Source organism: Aotus nancymaae, unplaced genomic scaffold (assembly GCF_030222135.1).
Source record: "Aotus nancymaae isolate 86718 unplaced genomic scaffold, 86718_ANA_hifiasm-v0.15.2.pri h1tg000021l, whole genome shotgun sequence".
NCBI lineage: Eukaryota > Metazoa > Chordata > Mammalia > Primates > Aotidae > Aotus > Aotus nancymaae.
The window spans coordinates 14,492,277-14,515,725 of NW_026988433.1; the positions used below are offsets into that span (position 1 = coordinate 14,492,277).

Genomic DNA, 23,449 nt, shown 5'->3' on the forward strand with positions numbered 1-23,449 from the left:
TTACAGGCGTGAGCCACCGCGCCCAGCAATTTTTGTATTTTCAATAGAGACCGGGTTTCCCTGTGCTGGTGAAGCTGGTCTCAAACTCCTGACCTCAAGTGATCTGCCCACCTTGGCCTCCCAAAGTTCTGGGATTACAGGCGAGAGCCATCACACCCAACCTAGAGGAGGTATGTTAAAGGGTTTCTTCTAAGAGTGATCTTCTGGGACATAAGGAATCCAAGGGTTATGGGGTCACAGAGTCCTGGGATCAAGTCCCAAATCCTCCGCATATTGCTGTGTAATATTAAGCACCCAAATGACCTCCCTGAGGGCCAGTTCCGCAGGTGTCCAATGATGATGATAATAACACCTACTTCATCGGGCTGCTGTGAGTCTTCCATAAAAACAGTTCCTGCAAAACACTCAGCATGCTCTGAGAGACTCCTTCTGAGAGGCCAACTTGATAGATTTTTCTCCCTGATGGATCTGAATATCTTGAAAGGAGATTTAGACAATTGGCAAAGATTTGAGGGTTGAGTGAATTGAAAGCACATAGAAAATGAAGCCAAGGGAAAAACAAGGCAATTATTAACTTCAGAGAGAACAAAAGGTTTTGTAGGAGGGAAAAGTCATCTGAGTTGACTGCAACATTCACAGCAAACATCATTTACAGTTAGAGTAATGTAAACACTGAATATTGATCCAACAGACATTACAACAGATCTGTAGCTGTGGCTGGGGCGGGGGAAGGTCTTATGTATAGGCAGGAACAGTTGGGGCAGAGAAGGGAGAGGTAATTTCACACCTTTCGTAGTGAGAAGCCAATAGATCACGTCTAGGATGGAGTAATCAGGAAGTCTAAAAAAAAGAAAAGCAGGCTACTTAGAGAAGTGTAGGTAGATAAAATAACCCACCAAAAAGGCAAAGTGGTTGCTTTTAAGGAGAGGAAAAGGAGAGAAAGGCTGGGAAATTGCTATTTTATGCAACATGCTTTGTAGAACTATTTGAATCTAAACTGCAGTTTCTCAACCTCAGCACCACTGACATTTGGGACCAGATAATTTTGGGTTGTGTGGTGCTGTCCTAGGCCCTGTAGGATGCTGGCCTCCACCTACTAGATGCTGATAGAATCCTCCGCCCTCCCCACCTGGGATAAGCAAAAAGGTACCCACGCATTGCCCTCCTCCAACTCAGCTGAGAACCACTGTTCTAAATTGTCTGTATAATTTTAATTTTAAAATACTTTTAAAGAGTACTTAGTGCAGTGACTGGTATACGGTTAGTGCTTAGTAAATGGTAGCAAGAATTATTATTTCCCTGACCTTGCTGGGGCTATCTTCTCAATTTATCAATAGATATTTCCTGCATCACGACAGGACACATGACAAGCCCCAGAGATGTCCTAATCCTTTATATTTGAAGACAATACCATGACTATTATTACTATTAATGAAGAGAACTGTGACAGCGTACCATTGCTGGGCCTGGCACAGTGTGGTTCGCCCAGCTGGGTGAGTACATCAACACTTAGCAATATCTCATTGTCAGGCTCTTCTTCATGACCAGTGTTAATTTTGTCTTCATAACAGCACTGAGGTTATCCTGCCTATCTTATTTCTTTTTTTTTTTTAGATGGAGTCTCGCTCTGTCACCCAGGCTGGAGTGCAGTGGCACAATCTCGGCTCACTGCAACCTCTGCCTCCCAGGTTCAAGCAATTGTCCCTGCCTCAGCCTCCCAAGTAGCTGGGATTACAGGTACCTGCCACCACACCCGGCTAATTTTTGCATTTTTTAGTAGATACAGGGTTTCACCATGTTGGCCAGGCTGGTCTTGAACTTCTGACCTCTGGTGATCCACCTGTGTTGGCCTCCCAAAGTGCTGAGATTACAGGCATGAGCCACCGCACCCGGCCCTGCCTATCTTAAGGCCATTCTTCACCTATGCTGTGCAACCTCAGGCAGTTCACTTGACCTCTCTGAGCTTCATATTTCCCAAGTGAAATAGATAAACCCTGGATACCTCATAGAGAGGAAGATATTTTGAGGCCAAATAAGACAACATCTTTGAATGGGGCACTCATTCTTCAAAGAAACACCAGGTTGCCAATGCCCATTCTCTAAGTAGAGAGTCCCGTTTTGTTTTTCACCCTGAATAGGTGGTTGGGAACCTATTCTAGCCCCTGGGGAACTCAACTGCATGAGGGTCTGGGAGGCAGGTAGGAACATCTGTAAAAGGAGATAAGGTTATCACCATCTCCAATGACTGGAAGCTTATTAAGGAGGATGGCTGGAGAGATGCTATCTCCACCCTGAAATATCAGCAAGTTTATCTCTGGCAGTGGCTCAGCCTGGTCAGGGGAGCAAAGGCAACAGGGCGATCAATTGTAACCTGTCCTCCGGTCTGGGGATGCTGGGAGACGCCACCAGCCCACACCGGTGAAGCTAAGCACCAGGTGGGATGTGGACGGGCAGTCCCGCTCCATGGGGAAACTAGGTCAATTGTAACTTCAGACTCTTTCAGGGCAGAATTTGTATCCAATTTAGAAAATGACAGAGGCAGGAGACAGAATCAGAGGGCGCAAGTCTAGCACTTTTTGGCTATGTGAACTTAGGAAAATCACGACACTTCTCAGAACTCGTTTCCTGCTCAGTAAAAACAAAGGGCGATCCCACGTGACCCACCTTCCTGGGGCTGCTCGAAGATTTTCCAAACAGCATGATGTATTTTACGTAATCCTGGTGATATAAGACAAATCCAGATGGTACCTGAACGGCCATTTTTATTCTGAAATTTATGTGTAAAGTTATTGTATTACACTACTGGGCCCTGTCACCTTCACCTGCTCTATTTTACCTTATGTCACCTATCACCACCTGATAGTGTATACATTTATTAATTCATTTATTGTGTGTCTCCCCTCGCTCTACGATCAGGGGTTTTCTCTTTTGGTGTACCGACGTACTCCCAGAACCTAAAACAGTGTCAGGTGTATACTATGTGCTCAACAAATACTTGTTGAAAGAATATCAGACTATGAGTTCACTGATAATATTGCTTAGGATTGGCTGACATTTTTTGGTTTTCGGTTTTGTTTTTTTTAAGAGAGAAGATTTTAAAAAACAGCAAAGGTGGTATGCTAAACCCTAAACTACAGGGAGCTACAAGACAATACGTGTGGAAATGCTGAAACCACTGTACAGCATGGCCAGAGTGTCGGGAGTTATTGGCAGCAGGAATAGCAGTGGGTCTGGGGGCCAAAGTGTGATGCAGGGCAAGTTGTGAATCCCCAGATCTCTCACCTGCAAAACAAAGGAGTCCCAGCCAGGCACGGTGGCCCACGCCTATAATCCCAGCACTTTGGGAGGCCAAGGAGGACAGATCACTTGAGGTCAGGAGTTCAAGACCAGCCTGGCCAACATGGTGCCAACATGGTGAAACCCCATCTCTACTAAAAATACAAAAATTTGCCAGGCATGGTGGAGGGTGCCTATAATCCCAGCAATGTGGGAGGCTGAGGCAGGAGAATTGCTTGAACCTGGAAGGCAGAGGTTGTAGTGAGCCAAGATCATGCCACTGCACTCCAGCCTGGGTGACAGAAACTCTGTCTCATAAATTAATAAATATTAAAAAAAAAAAAGGAGTCTCTATTGGCCCTGCCCATTTTCCAGGTATCCTGGGAGAGTCAAGTGAGTTAACCCAGTGGAACTGTTGTATAAACCTTCAAGAGCTACGGACACGGTAGTGTAATTCTTTTATTATATAAACACTCAACAGGCCACCCAACCTGATCAGAGCAAGAACCTCAATTCATTTGCATATTGAGTGCTTCCCACTGGAGTCTGCATGGGCTCTGGGGTCAGCCAGACCTGGGTTCAAGTCCTGGCACTGCCACGTGTTACCTGCGTGATCCGAGCAGTCTCTGAATCTTCATTCAATCAATGTTTTCTTCCTATATGTCTGTAAAATAGGGATAGTACAGCTGCCCTGCAAAATAGCTATTCTATAAACAGCAAAAGTAGGTCTGAGATGCCTGCAACAATCTGTGATCCCCATTGTACAAATGGGGAAAGTTAGGCATGAGGAGGTGGGATTATGATCAAACAGCTATTAAGAGGTGGAGAGTTGCCTCACACTCAGGCAGATGAATTACTGATCTCCAAGGTCATCTATACTAGGCCACACTACTTCCTTTTAAAAAAAAAAAGAAAAGAAAAAGAAAAAGGATCTGGATACCTATGTGATTTGATCTGGCTCTGTGTCCTCATCCAAATCTCATCTCAAATTGTAATCCCCCTGTGTTGAGGGAGAGAGGTAACTGAATCATGGAGGCCGTTTCTCCCACACTGTTCTCATGATAATGAAGGAGTTCTCACGAGAGCTGACGGTTATATAAGTGTTTGGCATGTCCCCCGTGCTCACTCTGTCTCCTGCCGTCTTGTGAAGAAGGTGCCTGCTTCTCCTTTTGCCATGATTCTAAGTTTCCTGAGGCCTCCCCAGTCATGTGGAACTTTGAGTCAATTAAGCCTCTTTCCTTTATAAATTACTCAGTCTCAGGTATTTCCTTATAGCAGTGTGAAAACAGATGAATACGCTATGGCTAATGTCTTCATTCAGCCAATGAACAAACATTCAGAAGCCAGATCACAGACTAATCACTGAGGTCATTGATGTGAGTAAGTTGAACAAGTGCCCTGCTCTCATAGGGCAGGGAAGACAGGAGTATTCGAGAGTAGAAATGCTACCAAGAATGAAGGAACTGAGGGCTCTTTCTGGTGGGCTGCTCAGGGAAGAATTTGCTAAAGATAAGACATAAGAAGGTTTACGGAAGGGAATTCCAGGAAGATGGAGCAGCTAGTGCCAAGATCCATGCAGGGAATAGGCATAGCATATCCAAAGGACCAGAAAGAGAGCCAGGATGGCTGAGGCATGGTGAAGGAGAGAGAGGTTCGAAAAATCCAAGAATGGCAGGCAGAGGCCAGAGTATGCAGGATTATTTCGGGTAGGGTAAAGAGTTTGGAGTTTGTCCTAAGTGCAATAGAAAGCCTTTAGAGGCTTAAGCAACTAAGTCACACAATTTTATTTAAGATCACTCTGGGCTGGGTACAATGGCTCACACCTGTAATCGCAGCTACTCAGGAGGCTGATGTGGGAGGATCACTTGAGCCCAGGAGTTCAAGGTTACAGTGAGCTACGATTGCACCACTGCACTTCAGCCTGAGTGAAAGAGTAAGATCCTGTCTTTAAAAAAAAAAAAAAAATCAGCCGGGCACAGTGGCTCACGCCTATAATCCCAAAACTTTGGGACGCTGAGGCAGGTGGATCACGAGATCAGGAGATCAAGACCATCCTGGCTAACATGGTGAAACCCCATCTCTACTACAAATACAACAAAAGCAGCCGTGCATCGTGGCACATACCTGTAATCTCAGCTACTCAGGAGGCTGAGGCAGGAGAATTGCTTGAACCCTGGAGGTAGAGATTGCAGTGAGCTGAGATTGCACCACCGCACTCCAGCCTGGGCGACAGAGCAAGACTCCATCTCAAAAAAAAAATTACTTTGAAAGCTATGCACAAAGTAGATTAAAGGAGGAAAGGATATTAGGGAAAACACCATTGCAGTTGCCCAGGCAAGAAATTACAGTAGTAGTAACAAAGGCTTATATCCATCAAAAGGCACATACAGAAATGTCTATAGCAGCCTTATTCATACCATCCACAAAGCAGAAACAATCCCCATGCCCATCAACATAAAATGTATTTAAAAATTGCAGTCCATTCATACAGTGGAATGCTACACAGCAATGAAAAAAGAGCTACAGCTATCCCCAAGAATGTGAAAGAATCTCCCAGACATAATGCAGAGAAGTCAGACACAAAACATGACATTCTATTCGATTCCATTTATGGAAAGTTCTAAATGGGCCGAATGAACCCATGGTGATGGAGGCCAGGGAGGGGTTACCTTTGGGGTGACGCTGACTGAGAGGGTGACGGTGCACTCTTTGGTGATGTTGCTGCTGCAGTCTGAGAAATGCTCTATCTCTTGATCTATGTGGTGTCCTATGAGTGTGTCCTTATGTAAAACCCATCCAGCTGCGATTTATGGTAGTGTTACACCTCATTTTAAAAGGAGAAAAACATTCAAAAAGAAAAAAAAAATGGAGATAGAATGGGCCAGGTTAGCAGCAGTGGAAACAGAGAAAACGGAATGAACTCAACAGGTCTGAGCCCTGGTTCCTCTCTGAGCAGCTCAGAAAAGAAATTGGCCTCCTGGGGCCAGTGACAGCTCTGTCCCCTTGCTTATGAGCAGGGTGCTTCCTCTCATAGTCGAGGCTGTTAACACAAACCAGGGCCGACCCTGAGGCAGAAGCAGCTCCAAGAGACAGGATTTTCCAGGAGTAAAGGAAATCACTGGCAGGAGGTCCAGCTCCCCCACCCCCGCCACCTCAGTCAGCTGCCCTGTGAAGGCCTGGGCCTTGGCTGTGGGCAGGGTGTGGGTGGAGAGGGTTGGAGGGGGCGCTCCACTCTTTCCACTTCATCCCAGGGAGCTGTCAGGAGCACTGCCTGGTTTCAAACTTTTTATTTTATTTTGTCTTTGAGACATAGTCTTCCACTGTCACCCAGGCTGGAGTGCTGTGGCACAATCTCGGCTCACTGCAACCTCTGCCTCCTGAGTTCAAGAGATTCTCCTGCCTCCCGAGTAGCTGGGATTACAGGTACCCACCATCATGCCCAGCTAATTTTTATAATTTTAGTAGAGACCGGCTCTTACCATGTTGGCCAGGCTGGTCTAGAACTCCTGACCTCAGGTGATCCACCCACCTCGGCCTTCCAAAGTGCTGGGATTACAGGTGTGAGCCACTGCGCCCAGCCTGGTTTAAAACTTCTGATCTCTATTAACTGAAGTGCCTCGTCAGAACTGGGAAAACTGGGACAGCCACGGACTCAAGTTTTTCTACCTATTTTTAGATCACGCAGCCTGCACTGAGTTTCAACTCACATCAAAACCGTAGGATGGAGCCCTGCTGCTCAGGGAACCCTCAGAAAGTGTCTCCTTGGCCAATGGAAGATGGAGCTGGGAGATGCTCTGTGCTCTTGCAGTGAGACACATGTCTTCAAAGTATCTATTTAGAAAAACAAAGCATAAAGTACTCCCACCCTGATTACACAGTGTGTTCTTGTTCCCTTCAAAACTTTAGGAAATGTTTTAAAAGCACCGAGATAAAAAATAGATTATATCTATATCTACACCCATGAAAATGGGGTCCCTTCTCAACTACCTTTTTTTCACTTCATGACAGGTCTTGAATATCTTTCACTATCATTTAATAACCCCCAAGCATGTTATTAGCTCCATAAGAAATAATAATCAATAAGGCTACTATTGATGCACTACACATTGTTCTAAGTGCTTCTTGTGTCTTTGTTCATGTCATCCCTACCTCAGCCCTATGAGATAAGTTTCATTATGGTCATCTCCATCTTACACATGGGGAAACTGAGACTTGCATAAGGTTTGCCTAAAGTCAGGTTTACCTGACATCCAGGTCTGCCCTCACCCAACACACTTGACCCTTTGGTGATGGTACCATGGTGTCTAGAACCCACAAGCCCCTTATCATGTATCCAGACTGATTCCACGATTTGCCATTTGTTGCACAGGTGTGCTGAATAGACAGCTGGGAATTGCTGTAAGCATTTCCTTAGGACGAAGGCATGGTTGTGGAAAGGCTGGGTGAAAAGGTTAGCCCTTTGCCAAATTAATTGCCCTCCAGAATGGTTGTGCTGTTCATTATCCCACTAGCAGTGCAAAAATTGTCACGACTCTCCTGCTTTTTAAAACCTCATCCAAGAGTGACTCTCCATCCTGCTTCTCTCATTCCTCCCTTTGAACATACCTGATGGGTTATTTGTAGATGCCAACCTGGGAGAATGGGCACAGATTATTTATTTTCACTGCTAGATCTCAGCCTCACTCATCTTTACATCCCTCAAAGTCCCCAGGGTAAAGCCAGGCATCTGTATTGGGAAAAGCCCATCTTCTTAAAGAACAGATTCCCACCTCCCAGCCTTTGCACATGCGCAGCCTCTGCCTGGATCACTTGTGTTTTCACTCTCACTCTTTGTTATCCCCGCAGCTTCAGCTTTGACATTGTCCTACCACCACCACCTCCATGACGGCTTCCCTGCTCCCCCAGACAGGCCTGGATGCCTCCCCAGCCCCATCTTTACCCCAATATAACATTGACCACGTTACATTATATTGTGTTTCATGAAATCTAAGCCACTATCATTATTGTGTGTAACCCTAAAAAAGATTGATACAATGCTTTACATATATATATACATATATATATACATATATATATACACACACATATATATATACACACACACACACACACATATATATATATATATATATATATATATATATATATATATGTGTGTGTGCATTTCCCATTGATTTTATTTCAGGAAAGTGAAGGAGGTTATAACAAGGAGATGCTGGTTCTGATACGGTTGAGAGCCACTAACTCAGTTTCTCAACCTTGGCACCATTGATTTTGGGCCGGAGTATTCTTTTGTGGTATTGTTTTGTTGCTTTTTAAAAATTTTTAATTATTTTATTTGTAAAATTTTGTTTCAAATTGACACATAATTGCATATATTTATGGGGTACAGTTTTTTTATTATACTTTAAGTTCTGGGATACATGTGCAGAACGTACAGATTTGTTACATAGTTGTACATGTGCCATGGTGGTTTGCTGCACACATCAACCTGTCATCTACATTAGGTATTTCTCCTAATACTATCCTTCCCCTAGCTTCCCACCCCCCTCCCCCCGACAGGCCCTGGTGTGTGATGTTCCCCTCCCTGTGTCCATGTATCATTGTTCAACTCCCACTTATGAGTGAGAACATACGGTGTTTGGTTTTCTGTTTCTGTCTTAGTTTGCTGAGAATGATGGTTTCCAGCTTCATCCATGTCCATGCAAAGGACATGAACTCATCCTTTTTTATGGCTGCATAGTATTGCATGGAGTATATTATGCCACATTTTCTTTATCCAGTCTATCATTGATGGGCATTTGGGTTGGTTCCAAGTCTTTGCTATTGTGAACAGTGCTGCAGTAAACATACACATGCATGTGGCTTTATAGTAGAATGATTTCTAATCCTTTGGGTACATACTCAGTAATGGGATTGCTGGGTCAAATGGTATTTCTAGTTCTAGATCCTTGAGGAATCACCACACTGTCTTCCACAATGGTTGAACTAACTTACACTCTCACCAACAGTGGCCACACAATACAATAAAATAAGCAATAATAACATGTATTTTTGTAAGCATAAACACTCAAGTATGCTAGTGACAGTCACACCAGTATAAATGTTATGAGCAGCTATTTCTTTATATAACTCGTGGTCATCTGAAATACTATGACGGGCAACCTAAGTCTAGTGATCAGATCAATCAAAAACAGCAGAAGAAGAGTCTGTCCCGTCTCTCAGAAGAGAGAGATCAATTCACCTTTTTTAATTTGTTCTCTCCAGACCCTCAGCCAACTGAATGGTGTCCGCCATCACTGAGTGCAGATCATCACCCCCCAGTCCACTCAGACTCACACATTAATCTCTTCTGGAAACATCCTCACTGACACACCCAAAATAATGCTTGGCTAGGTTAAACTTGACCAAATTAAGCCCACCTTTGTCAACTTGGCACCCATACACAACTTGGCACCCATACACAACTTGGTACCCATACACAACTTGGTACCCATACACAACTTGGCACCCATACACAACTTGGTACCCATACACAACTTGGCACCCATACACAACTTGGTACCCATACACAACTTGGCACCCATACACAACTTGGTACCCATCCGAATCACCTTAAAACATACTTAATTTTTTTAAAAAAGACAATAACAAGGTTATAGTTCCACCTAACAAGATGCAACTATTCTGCAAGCAACCAAAAATGCACTAATTGTGATTTTGGGGATTTTAAACTTTAGGGATTTTGATCTTTAGAAATTTTGATTTTTTTTCTTTTTTGAGACGGAGTCTCGCTCTATCACCTAGGCTGGAGTGCAGTGGCAAACACCTCCTGGGTTCAAGCAATTCTCCCACCTCAGCCTCCTGAGTAGGTGGGATTACAGGTGCACACCACCACGTCCAGCTAATTTTTTTATTTTTAGTAGAGATGGGATTTCACCATGTTGGTCAGGCTGGTCTCAAACTCCTGATCTCATGATTTGCCCACCTCGGCTTCCCAAAGTGCTGATTAAAGGCATCAGCACTTAAAGGCATGAGCCACAGCGACTGGCCAGAAATTTTGATCTTTAAGGATTTCAGTATTCGAGATTAGGGTGTTTGGGATTGTGTTTTTCAGTATTATAATTGGTACTTTTTTTTTTTTTTTTTTTTTTGAGATGGAGTTTTGCTCTTGTTGCCCAGGCTGGAGAGGTGCAATGGTGCCATCTCGGCTCACCACAACCTCTGCCTCCTGGGTTCAAGCAATTCTGCCTCAGCCTTCTAAGTAGCTGGGATTACAGGCATGCACCACCACTCCTGGCTAACCTTGTATTTTTAGTAGAGACAAGGTTTCTCCATGTTGATCAGGCTGGTCTCGAACTCCCGACCCGACCTCAGGTGATCCACCTGCCTCGGCCTCCCAAAGTGCTGGGATTACAGGCGTGAGCCACCGCGACTGGCTATGATTGGCACTTTCACTTAGCATAACATTTTCAAGGTTTATCCATGTTGTAGCATGTATGCATACTTCACAACCTTTTGTGGTCAAATAATATTCTGCCGTATGGACAGATCACATTTTGCTTATCCATTCATCAGTTGATGGATATTTGGTTTGTTCACACATTTTTTTGCTATTGTTATAAACATTCATGTACATGTGTTTTGGGCAGACATATGCCTTCAAGTCTCTTGGGTATACCTAGGAGTCACAATGCTTTCTTATCACTTAGAATTGTTTGTATTAGTTAAAAAGCACTTTTAGATTTATTTAAACATCAATTTTTATCACATATCACTCTGCACATACTTTTTTTAAAAAAAAGAAAATACAAGTAAAATACATTAACTGAGATATTCCAATTATTTTCAGTACAAAGTCTGTATCTTCTAAATGATTTTTAAAATCATGGTTGCCCATGTCCACGTTTTCTTACAAGACATTCTCCACTGTGCCATTAAGAACATTAAAGAGGCCAGGTGCGGTGGCTCATGCCTATAATCTCAGCACTTTGGAAGGCCAAGGTGGGTGGATCACGAGGTCAAGAGATTGAGACCATCCTGGCCAACATGGTGAAACCCCGTCTCTACTAAAAATAAAAAAGTTAGCTGGGCATAGTGGCATATGCCTGTAGTCCCCACTACTAAGGAGGCTGAGGCAGGAGAATCGCTTGAACCCAGGAGGCGGAGGTTGCAGTGAGCCAAGATCATGCCCACTGTACTCCAGCTTGGTGACAGAGCAAGGTTCTGTTTCAAAAAAAAACTACTCAGGCAGGGTAGCATGTGCACATAGTCCTAGCCACTCAGGAGGCTGAGACAGGAGAATCACTTGAGACTGGAAGACTGGGGCTGCAGTGAGCTATGACTGCACCACTGCATGCTAGCCTGGGCATCCAAGCAAGACAGTCTCAAAAAAACACTTGAAGATACAAGAATTCATTTTTTTTTTTTAGACGGAAACACTCTGTTGCCCAGGCTGGAGTGCAGTGGTGCAATCTTGGCTCACTGCAACCTCCACCTCCCACGTTCAAGCGATTCTCCTGCCTCCGCCTCCTGGGTAGCTGGGATTATAGGCACCCACCACCATGCCAGGCTAATTTTTATATTTTTAGTAGAGTCAGGATTTCATGTTGGCCAGGCTGGTCTCGAACTCCTCACCTCAAGTGATCTGCTTGCCTTGGCCTCCCACAGTGCTGAGATTACAGGTGTGAGCCACCGTGCCCAGCCACAAGAATTCTTAAAAGATAGCTTCACTGAAAGGCCAACCTCATCCTGACCACTACTAGCCTACAGTGATCTTACAACACCTTCAACTGCAAAATGCATCCCAATTTCAGAGAGGTTAATAAATGAAAAAAAAAAAGTGCATTGTAGAATTCATGAAGTGTGATCATTTCCTGTCTACTCATTCTTAACCCATGCAAGAAATCATAAGTGCTTTGAGAATGGGAACCAGCCTTGTCCCCCAGTGTGTTCATTCATGTGTTTAATCAACAAAAATGAGTGAAGCACCTATAGCACACATATTTTAATAAAAATATATCAAATGAACAAGTGAATAAATGTATGAATGTTCATCTACTTTGGAAAATGTAACTCACTCACCTCCTAATCAGAGGAATACCCTCAATTTATTTCATGTCTAGGAGCTGTTTCCTCATTTACAAGATGAAGGCAGTAGTGAGAATAAAAATGAGCTCATGTGCAATACCCATAAGAAAGTACCCAACACATAGTAGGCTACCTAAAAATATCTGTGGAATAAAAGAATGAATAAGTGAAGGATAAAATAATTATTATTGTAGCTAAAAATCTATTGTGTACTTTTCTGGGACCAGACCTTGATTCTATGCACTTTATTTGTATTAATTAATTTTTTAACCCCTCATTTAATCCTCACAACAATCCCACAAGGTAGGTACTAATATTATCTCCAGTTGACAAAGGAGGAAACTGAGGCATGGAGAGGTTGAATGAATTAATTAATGAATACAGGAATGAATGAATGAGTGAGTGAGTGAATGAATGAATGAATGTTGACCTGCCTCAGTTAAAATCCCAGGCATTCTATTTCTAGAGGGGTGAACCTGGGCAGCTCCTTCACCTCTCTGATTTTCATTACATTGTCTAGAAAATGAGAAATAAATCATCTGTACTTCCCTGCCTGGTACCAAAGAGGAAGTGAGTTTGTGTGTGTTGAGCACCTGGCTCAGGTGCAAATGGGCAAGTGAAGGCCAATTCATCTGATATGAAAATCCCATTACTGCTTGGCTGGCTGGGTGACCTTGGGCAAGTCACGTAACTTCTCTGATCCTTATTTCCTCATCAGTAAAATGGAAATACAAGTATCCAAGCTGGCAAGGAGGAAGCTTCAAATCATACTTGCAAAGCCCCTCACTCAGCTAGTGGTTGCCTTAGAGAAAGGCTTGTACCGACAAAGTGGCCCTTACCCAGCCAGGACTGTGTTTCAGGAAAGCTAAAGAGCCCAGACTGGCTCCTCCTTCTCAAGGCTAATCCAGCATATGCCTGCAACACCAACCTTGTGAGCTGTCAGACAGGCTGGGAAGAACCCAGTGGGTGCACTCTGCTTCCCCTCCGCCAATGAATAAATCATTACAGGAGTGTTACGCATCCCACCCGCATCCATAAGGATCTGAATTATATATAACAAGGCAGCTAAAGCAATTTATTCCAGGCACGTGCAAGTCATAAAATGGGAGTTCTTAGGTGCCTGAGACAATTTTCAGATATTGCAGTTTTTATCTAAGCAATAAGGCCCACCAATGGAGCACCCTACCCATGAGTGTGGGGACACCTTAATTGGGTTTATTTATTATCAGAGGAGAAAAATCTAACTTTCCCTCCCAGCTCTGCCACCTCCCCCACCCACTGCCCTGATGCAGCTGCTTCGCAGCTCAGGGGCTCCAGGATGTGGGGCTGAGCTGCTAAAATCATCCACCTTTCTAGTGGGAACCATCCGCTGAGAGTCTGGGGGTGGGACCAGGTGTGCTCCAAATCCCTGGAGGGAGAGGGAAGAGACTTTGCAAGAAGAGAAAATAACATGGCAGCAAGAGCTCCAAATCAGAACTCAGGAGTTCCACCTGTGCTGCTGACTACAGGTGGGGAAACTGAGGCACTGAAAGATTAAGTAACCACCTGTCCAAGGTCACACACAGAGAGAAGAAAGGAACTGGAATGAGAACCCAGTTAGGTTCAGCAGACACTTATTGAGCATCTACCATGTACACTAGGGATATAAGGTGGAGATGCCCCTGCACGTGTGAACTTCTGGCTGCCTTTCAATGTGCATTCTAACAGTCGGCTTACATCCCTGGGCTTAAGCCCACCAGGCTGCCTTGCTGGTAATGCTCACATGTGCCAAGTACATTCCTATCTCAGGGCTTTGGGACTTGCTGTACCTTGTGCCTGGAACACAGTTCCTCCATAACTTAGCACAGCTGACTCCCTCCTCTCCTGCTTAAACTCACCTTCTCAAAGTGCCCTTCCCTGGCTATCTCATCCAAGATGCCAAGCCTCCCCACAGGTGCCATGTAATCACGCTCCAATGCCTTCTCACAGATCAGGTTCTCTTGAAGCAAACAGAGATGGAGTGTGGGGTCTAAGAGGTTCTCTAGGGATCAGACCCTGTAAACGCAAAAGGGGAAGAAGCAGAATTGGACAGAGGGGGAGATACACCATTTTAGGCTCCACAAAGCCTCATCCACCCTGACAAAGAGCTCTGCAGAGAATGCTGTCCATCAATGTCCTGAGTCAGGTTGAAATGGCTGTGCTTTTATATTCCCACCTCACTTAAGTCACTGGATGTAGATGGCCCTGGGACAGACATGAGCTTGAGCAAGGTGGCTCTCTGCAGCTGAGGCAGACCCTGAAGGAGAATACAGGTCGGGGCAGCCTGCTGATGACACTACCTGCAGCTGGACAGGAAGACCTCTCTTGGAGGGCCTCGGGTAATGCATCTCCATGTCTATAACATTCGTTACCCTGATTTATGTTTCTTCCCAGGACTTAGGGCCACCTGACATTGTATATATCTATGTCTTTCCCTGTTTACTTTCTTTCTATAAGCTTAGACTGTGATTTTTCCAAGGATATAGGCTATGACTGTGTTGTTCTCATTGCCTAGAACAGCATTTGGCACACAGCAGGTGCCCAATAAATATTTCCTCAGTGAATGAGTGCCTGCCTGCCATTGCTGCCAATTTAATAGGGGAGACTGACAGTAAACAGGCCATTACATTTAAGCATGGTAAGCAGTACAAAAGGGAATAGCCAGGGGCAGTGGATGGTCTCTAACCCAGCCTGGGGTGTGGAGTGTCCAGGGAAGGCTGTCTGACTTCAAGTCCACTGCTAATTTCACTACAAGAGGACAGAACAAATGGTGCTGAAGCAGCCTTCACTGTACTCCTGGCTGCTCCATCATCTTGATATGTTGTGCATGGTTACTTAACCATTTCATGTTTTTATATATTGTCTGTCCAACTAAGTTATACCTTCCCTGAGCCCAGGGAGCATGTCTTACATTTCTTCTCTTCTATCCCCTTCAACGCGGAGTGAGGTGTTACGTGCACCATTGACATTCACTGAATAATTACAGAACGTAGGAATAGGGCCTTTAAGGATGAGGACAGTGTGACTCTGGGTGACCAGGTTTTCTGACCTCCAGTTTGAGACACAAGGTCTGTAAAAACAAGAATAGCTTTTCCTTAGTGAGTACTAGCTCCAGCCAGATACTCTGCCAAGCTCATTGCATACATCAAAGCTATCAATCCTGATGACAGCTTTGCAAGGTGGAGGTCTGAATACTGTCTCCATTTTACAGATGAGGAAACTGAGGCTCAGAGAGGGGAAAACATTTGCACAAGATCACACCGTCAACGTGGGGTAGAGCTGGGAGACAAGCCCAAGCTGACGATGTTCTTAGTCATGACACTGACCTTCTGAGGTTAACAGGCAGATTGTTCAAAATCAGAATAGAATTATAAAATCTGGAACATGAGGTCAAACATCTCCAAAAGCCTAAAGTCATGAGGGTTTCTGTGTATTCAAGAGGGCAGGGAGCAGGACAAATGACTATTCAGCTCGACTCTCATCTCTAATTCAGGTGCTTTCTCTCAGCCATCAATTGTCTCCACCAAAAGAAAGAACCAGCAAGCTGTCTCCCAAAGAGATTCACATGACAGCATGAAGATTAGATGACTTTAACCAGACCCTTACAAATATTAAGACTTGACTTTTTCAACACACTGAGAGTGGTAGTATCTCAGCATTAAACTCACATTAGCCATATCTTAAGACTGAAGTATAAACCAGATGGCAATTTATTCATTTATAAAGAGAAATTGCTGGGTGTGGTGTCTCATGCCTATAATCCCAACACTTTGGGAGGCTGAGGTGGGAGGATCTCTTGAGGCCAGGAGTTCAAGACCAGTCTAGGCAATACCTCCAGCCTAGCAAGACCCTCATCTCTTCAAAAATTTAACAATTAGCTGGGCATGGTGGTGCTACCTGTATCCCAGCTACTTGGGAGGCTGACGCAGGAAGATTGCTTGAGCCCAGAAGGTTGCAGTGAGCTATGATTGTGCCCCTCCACTCCAGCCTGGGCAACAGAGTGAGACTTTACCTCTTAAAAAGAGAGATAGAGAAGGGAAGGGAGAGAGAGAAATTACTGTTGTAGAGATAGACTGACTCAGAAAGTTCACACAACCAGCACTGTTTCTCCTAGTAAGAAGATCAACCTGGTGAAATAAATGATAATGTGGATTTCTGATTAACAAAATTGAGACAAAGAGTGATGGATGCATTCATTGAATGTTTAGTGGCACTAGATTGAAATGGCTGGGAGCAAGCCTCTATGGAAAGGATAGTTCAAATGGGATCATAACTATCACAAGTCAGTCTGCATTTATCTCATGGCAGGGATTTTGGGCTGACACCAAAACTAGAGACTTTTGGTTGCTACCAAAAGGCCTTGCTAATCCCATTTTCCATGGCTACTTCACACTATAGAGATTAGAAAAACATAGACTCACTTTCTGTGCTAACAAGGGTGGTCACATCTGACCAATGAGATACACTGTCAAATTCTCCTAGGGACTTCCAGAAAGACATTCAGCTTCCTGAAGAAGTGAACAGAGGCAAGAGAAGACCTCACTGGCACTACCCCTTTCCCTTTTTTCTGCTTTAAATGTGGATGTGATACCTGGAGATGCAGCAGCCTTCTTGCCACCATGACATGACACCATGAGGGGGATGAAAAGCCAATGTGCTAAGGATTGCAGAATGGAAAAGAAGAAAGAGTACAGACAATTGATGACATTGTTGATCAACTACACCCAACCTGAAACTTCCAACATCCAGACTTCCAATTAAAGTAGACCATTAAATGTCTTTGTTGTTTAAGCCACTGTTATCTCAGTTATCTGTTGCATTATTAAAGTCACCCAAAAACTCAATGATTTAAACCATTTATTATCTCTAATGATTCTTTGAGTTGACTAGGCTCAGCTGGGTGGTTATTCTGTTCCACAGGGTATTGACTGGGAGTCAACTGGAAGTTCAGTTGAGCCAGAATGTCCAAAATAGCTCATTCATGTGACTGGCAATTGGTGCTGACAGTTCACTCTACATAGTTTAGACTTCTCACAGCATGGCCAGTTGGATTTCAAAAGGAAGTCTTCAAAGTGTGCAAAAGTGGGAGTTGCAAATCTTTTTCAGCTCAGCCTTGGAAATGATACAGCATTGCTTCTGCTTCCTTCTTTTTTAAAAGTAAGTCAGAGAGTAAGCCCAGATTCAAGGGGAAGGGAATGAGACCCTGCCTCACAATGGGAGGTGTGGCAAGGAAGTTTCAGCCACCTTTAATTGACTACTATTACCAATCTGCTTTTATATGTCTTGTAGCTGAAAGCATGTCTCTAGATCTAGTCTGGCCACTGGAACAAGAGATATTGAAAGACTGAGAATCCTCTATTGGACAAGCTGCCTTTGCAACTCTGTCCTCTAGGCTTCCATGGTGGACACAGTCTCTTTAAATATGTTAATACATTCGATTGTGTGACAGCCAAGTCTTGCAAGCCTGGGAGCCATCCTGTCTCTTAAAGGTTACTTTGCATTACTCTGCTCTGATCCGTAATATATTAACTTCGTTTTAACCCTTAGGTGGCAATCTTTACTCCTTGTGTTTTCCAAGTACTTAAGAAAGCATCACTGTAGCTCCCTACATCTGGCAGTAATCAAGATGATAACACTTGCCCTGTCTGCATCACCGTATTGTTAAGAGAATCAGAGGGAATTATGACTAAAAACATATCTTGGAATGGTTAAAAGGGGTTATTATTATTATAATCAAATAAACAACGTTGTGTTGCTTGTGGCTCTTTCCATAACAAGCAACATAAAGCCCAATCCAAACCAGCCTAGGCAAAGAGAGAAATATTGGCTGGAAGTCTGTGGCAGTAGCTGGTTTCAGGCATAGTTGAATCCAATAGGATTTATTTTCTCTCTACCTCTTGGTCCTGATGTCCTCCAAGTTGCTTTATTTCTTCTTAACAAATGACTGCTAGTAGTTTCAGAGGTACACCCTCCTGGGTTCTCTTTCTCTAACAAATTCAAACAAAAGTCCTCCATCTGACTGTTACTGGCTTAAGTTAGGTAGCATGCTCATACTAATTCATAACTAACCATTATGGCTAAGGGCACGTAGTGAGCTGATTGTCCAGGACTGGGTCACATGATGACCCTCATCTAAGGATAAGATCGGTTCTACCATATGACATGGATGGAGAAAATTTGTAGTATTGTCACCAGGAGAAGAGTACCCAATGCATATGACAGGAGAAGAGGAATAGGTGAGAACTCTGGGGCCCAAACAACATCTTGGTTCTGTTGGGTTACTCAGTTTTACTCCTGAAACTTGCTCTTGACCCAAAACAACAGGAGCATTGTTGTGTCATTTTACTATCAGGGTCATTGTGGTATCTAGCTAACTCTGACCACGTTCTTTAGAGAGTCCTAAGAATGAGTCCATCTGGTCCAGTCTTATGCCCTTTTTATCAAGTCTAGTCCTTGGCCAGCCTATGGAATCAATGCTCTTGGGTCATGGCCCACCCCCGATCCAATAACCTATGGCTAGGGAGGGGCCAGCCATCATTATGGCTCATGAGTGAGCAGAGAGCATAGATGTGAAGAGGGAGGCAGAGAAATGGAGCCACCATGACAAAACGTGGAAGGGGAAGACTCTGCAGCCCCTGGTGGAAGAAAGACATTGAAAGCGACTCTTTAAAATGGAACACCTGATCCATGGAAGAAAAAAAATGTTTTTTATTTTAATGAAAAGGTTTTAAATAAAATGATTCTTAATCCTGAGCCCAAACTTTTGTTTGTGTTTTTATTTTATTTTTGTTGTTGTTTTCTTTTTTTGAGATGGAGTTTCACTCTTGTAGCCCAGGCTGGAGTGCAATGGCGTGATCTCTGCTCACCACAACCTCCAACTCCGAGGTTCAAGCAATTCTCCTGCCTCAGCCTCCCTAGTAGCTGGGATTATAGGCATGCACCACCATGCTGGGCTAATTTTGTACTTTTAGTAGAGACGGGGTTTCTCCATGTTGGTCAGGCTGGTCTTGAACTCCTGACCTCAGGTGATCCGCCTGCATCAGCCTCCCAAAGTGCTGGGATTACAGGCGTGAGCCACTGAGCCCGGCTTGAGCCCAAATTTTCATAGCAAATTGTAGAAGAGGAAAGGGACTTGATTGGAAATGTGAGCTTAAAAAAATAAAACTATGCCTTATCAAAATAACAAAATCTAGGTGTCCATTTCAACTGTGCATGAATTCTTTAAAGAACAGAAAATGAATTAAGTAGTAATTTTTTTTTGGTTGTAATTTTTCTGACAAAATCCTTCACTTCAGGTTTGGCTTCCATAGCATAAAACAAAAAGGTCATTTTAAAAAATATTCAAGGGCTTTACCAATTTTTCCTAAGGCTCTCTTGAATCTTTTGATATTTAAATATTTCTCTTTTGAAGTGTTCACTGAGTCGTTTTCCTTGTCATTTTTTTTTTGCTTCAACTGTTAACCCTTCTTGAGATGGTATTCAAAATATTGAGTAACTGGTTTGATACAGGCACTGAACAATTCTCAGAACAGAGAATTGTCCTGATGTCCTCCAAGTTGCTTTATTTCTTAACAAATGACTGCCAGTAGTTCTCAGAACAGTCACCACGACAACCTACACAGCTGAACCTGCAGATTCAGGCTGAATACCAGCATTGACTCTTCCAACGCTGCTGGATTCTCAGGGGTCATCTGTGATTTTGTCTGTTTTTTAAGCATGTTTTAACATCACTTTCATCAGCTTCATGGAATCCTACATCTTAGACAAGATTTTCAATTACACATTTGCAGTTGGCTTATATTGTACATGCACCAGGGTCAGACAGTCAGTGAGAGACTGATTCGCTTTGACAGGACTCACTGGTTGTAAAAAAAAAAAAAAAAAAAAAAAAAACAGGAATCCATGCAAGGACATATGATAGGCATTCAAAATTTGGGGGGCCTTTGAGAGATGGAGTCACAAGGAAATTGATGTGGTAGAAAAGGCTTCATGCTAGCAAAGTAACACAGAAACAGAAAACCGAACACCTCATATTCTCACCCATAAGTTGGAGTTGAACAATGAGAAGACATGGACACAGGGAGGGGAACATCACACACCAGGGCATGTCGGGGGGTGGGGGATGAGAGAAGGGAACTTAGAATATGGGTCAATAGGTGCAGCAAACTACCATGGCACATGTATACCTATGTAACAAACCTGCACATTCTGCACATGTACCCCAGAACTTAAAGTAAAATAAAAATAAAAGAAAGAAAAAAAAGGAAAAATCAGGCCAGGCACGGTGGCTCAAGCCTGTAATCCCAGCACTTTGGGAGGCCGAGGCGGGTGGATCACAAGGTCAAGAGATCGAGACCATCCCGGTCAACATGGTGAAACCCCGTCTCTACTAATACAAAAAATTAGCTGGGCACGGTGGTGCGTGCCTGTAATCCCAGCTACTCAGGAGGCTGAGGCAGGAGAATTGCCTGAACCCAGGAGGCGGAGGTTGCGGTGAGCCGAGATCGCGCCATTGCACTCCAGCCTGGGTATCAAGAGCGAAACTCTGTCTCAAAAAAAAAAAAAGGAAAAATCTTCATGCTAATATTAAGTAGGGAAACTCATTTAATTATTAAAATTTTTCATAGTTCAAATTGTGTAATTATGGAAAAACATTTTATAACAACGTTTTTTTTTTTTTTTTAAGAAAGGGTCTCGCTCCATCATCACTCAGGCTGGAGTGGAGTGGCATGATCAGAGCTCACTGTAGCCTCAAACTCTGGGCTTCAAGTAATCCTCAGCCTCCCAAGTAGCAGGAACTACAGGCACACACCGGCATGCCTGGCTAATGTTTCTTTTTTATTTTTAGAGATGGGGTCATTCTGTGTTTCCCAGGCTTGTCTGGAACTCTTGGCCTCAAGCAATCCTCCCTCCTCCACCTCTCAAAGTACTGGGATTGTCAGAGGCATTTGAACTAAAGGAGGCTGAGACCTGGTGGGCTGCATTCGCAGGAGGCTAGGCAGTCTTGGTTACAGGATGAGTTAGGTGGTCAGCAGGACTGGTATCACAAGATAGAGGTCACAAAGACCCTGGTGATAAAACAGGATGCAGTAAAGAAGTAACCTGGCCAAAACCAAGACGGTAACAAAAATGACCTATGGTCATCTTCACTACTTATTACACTAATTCTAATACATCAGCATGCTAAAAGACACTCCCACCAGCACCATGATAGCTTACAAATGCCATGGTAACATCCAGAAGTTACCCTATATAGTCTAAAAGGAATAGGAACTCTCAATTCCAGGAAATCCCTGCCCCCTTCCTGGAAAACTCATGAATAATCTACTCCTTGTTTAGCCTACGACCATAAAAATAGCTAACCAGCAGCCCTTGGGGCTGCTCGGTCTATGGAGAAGCCATTCTTTTATTTCTTTATTTCTTAGTAAACTTGTTTTTGCTTTACTCTGTGGACTCGCCCCCAATTCTTTCTTGCACAAGATCCAAGAACTCTCTCTTAGGGTCTGGATCTAGACCCGTTTCTGGTAACAGGATTCCAGGCATGAGCCACCACTGCTAACCAACAACTTTTGCTTCTCTGCACAACTTCACAGCTACAAGACTCAGATGATAAGGACTCAATAACAAGAATCCCTTAAATTTTGTTTTTGAACGAGCCTACATAGATTGCCCTGTCTTGCAACCAACAAATCCTGCCAAAAACAATCAGGATTTACAGATAGAGCCACGAGATGGTTTCAAAAGAAATATCAGACCCATTTGGAAAAGTTATGATGACCATGTATGGGTCTGATATTTTCTGAATTTGTTTCCTAAGCTTACATGCTTCAAACTGGAGATCCTGTTCATGAAATTCAGGACAGGTCCTCTACTCAGTTGTAGACTTCAGCCCACTGATTCAGGAAGCTATGAGGCTTGCCTTGGTATTCATGTGACAGAAAACATAGTAAACACACAAGAGAGAAAAAAAGCACAGTAATTAATGAATTGCTCCACCTTGTCTCCTAGCTGAGGATTTGAAGTTCTGAGCCTTCGACTTAGGAGTCAGGGCTGGCGTGGTTACAAGTCACTGAGTATCTCCCCACCCGCAATTCTGAGGAACAACAGTAATTACTTCGTGTTCTGCAATGCTAATTAACTCAAATCGGTCAAGGGCTTGCTTAGATCAGACACAGCTCCAAAACAAACTTGTGAATTCTGCAGACTGTGAATTTTCCTTAATTAACATGAAACACATCCTTCCCATGCCTCATGCCAGAGCTTTTTCAGTCTTGGGGATAAAAGAGCTATAGGATCCAAAACTAGCCGTCATTGGCTCTCAAGATATAGCAATAAAAAGAGGAGGTTCTGGAGCCAGACACGTGTGGATGTCAATCTTGGCTCTGCTACTTGCTGACCACCCAAAGTTGGGTAAGTCGCTTTATCTGCGTGTGCCTCAGTTTTCACACCTATTAAGTATCTACCTCATGGGCTGTTGTATTAAGTATAAGGTACTTTCAAGACCCAACAGATAATGGATGTTAGATAATTATTATGACCCAGCAATGGACACTGCCATTTTTTTTCTACCAGCACCCATTATTCTTCCTTATGATAAAAGTCCCTCAGTTTCCCTTTAGGGAACCACTCCCCTTCTACTCACAGGCTACTTCAAGTGGGACCTAAATAAATCCACCCTCAGTTCTAGAGCTGGATCTGTGTATGAGATTGCTAAGGCTGCCATAACAGGGTAACACAGATTGAGTGGCTTTAACAGCTGAAATTTTTTTTTTTTTTTTTTTAAGACAGAGTCTTGCTCTGTCACCCAGGCTGGAGTGTGGTGACACAATCTCAGCTCACTATAACTTCCACCTTCCAGGTTCAAGTGATTCTTATGCCTCAGACTCCCAAGTAGCCGGGATTACAGGTATACACCACCACACCTAACTCATCTTCATATTTTTCATAGAGACAGGGTTTCACCATGTTGACCAGGCTGTTGTAGAACTCCTAGCCTCAAGTGATCCACCCACTTCGGCCTCCCAAAGTGAAGAAATGTATTTTCTCATAGTGCTGGAGGCTAGAA

General features: G+C 43.6%; 1 long non-coding RNA gene across 1 annotated transcript in view; it reads right to left on the reverse strand.

Moving 5' to 3' along the window:
* Positions 1 to 446: 446 nt before the first annotated feature.
* Positions 447 to 23,449, reverse strand: part of LOC105728561 (uncharacterized) — a 183,804-nt gene continuing 160,801 nt past the window's right edge. Inside the window, exon 9 of the long non-coding RNA XR_010343816.1 lies at positions 447 to 840. This is a non-coding gene — a long non-coding RNA (uncharacterized LOC105728561). The remainder of the gene's footprint in view (positions 841 to 23,449) is intronic.